Here is a 1,273-nt window from a genome sequence, read left to right on the forward strand (position 1 = left end):
GGGAAGATTATAAATTCAGTTCAATCTTAGAGAAAGATTCGTTAGTACATAATCTCTCAAAAATTTGTTTATGAAGCAGGCTTTCTCAGCAAAATCTAAGTTTTAGAATAAAATTTTTGAAATTAGTGTATTCTAATCTTGTTTAAATTATTACTTCAATTTTGAATAGTCTATTAAGTTTTATTTAATTCTTTATTGAATAGCATTCTATATTTGATATTTTAACTTATTCTAATCCTGCTATGTTTGACTCTATGTATGACATAGTTTTAAACTGTAAATTGAAAGTTAGGTGTTAATAACTAAGTAGTTGTGACGTCAAAAGGAATGTCATTCAATAATCCAGTCAATCAACTAATCTCAAAGCCAAGTGTCAGAAGTCATTATACCACCTAAGGAGTTTCAGACACTATTTAAAGCATTAGCCCTGCCAAAACTGACATATGCACGTTTTTATACCTGATTTATCGGGTAAACCTTGTCATCTGAATTAAGTTAATCCGAATAACCAATTAAATAATCAATCAGACTTTCAGGATTTAATATACTGTAAGCTATATGAATATACTGAGTGTTAATGGAATTCCGGGGAATTTCTTAACGATAATTTGGAAGTCTTCGGTAGAGTAATTTTAAAGTGTAAAGAGCTTTTTTTTATATTTAGAGATAGCAGTTTGGCTTCTGTATATTGAACCTGTTTAGTAGCATACACTAATTATATCTACTTCAATAGATGGTTCCAAATACCAGACACAGAACGTAGTGACCATGTATCCATTTATGTTTATTTTTTACTGTAGAACTTTTCAATTTTAGCGGTCCTTGGAGACTGTACCGCATTAGGGAAGAAACTATTATTTTCAAGTGATTCCAAGAATTCACTGCAATCACTTGGTAAAATAAATTCTAATTATATCTCAATTGTAATTTTCATAAAGGCCTATTTTGTCAAAACTTAAAGGTCATGAAGTTACGTAATTTTTTGAGTTTGAGTCCGTCAAGGAAAACGCCGACAAACTTTCTGAAAAAGCAGCGATAAGGGGCGGTCGTAGATGAATCCTTACATGACCAATTTCTTCTTCGTCACAAATTTAGATAAAAGACTCATGGTAGAGTCTGGTTGATAGTAATCATATATGCTTGTATTATCAAGTCATATCTCCAATAGCAGTATTGTGAAACCCCAAGACAATGGATAACTGCCCTTTACAGTCAGACTTATCCACTCAAGAGAGGCATGGACTGACATCCTTAGTCTTTGATTCTGATTATG

This window comes from Palaemon carinicauda, chromosome 2, assembly GCF_036898095.1.
Source record: "Palaemon carinicauda isolate YSFRI2023 chromosome 2, ASM3689809v2, whole genome shotgun sequence".
Classification (NCBI taxonomy): domain Eukaryota; kingdom Metazoa; phylum Arthropoda; class Malacostraca; order Decapoda; family Palaemonidae; genus Palaemon; species Palaemon carinicauda.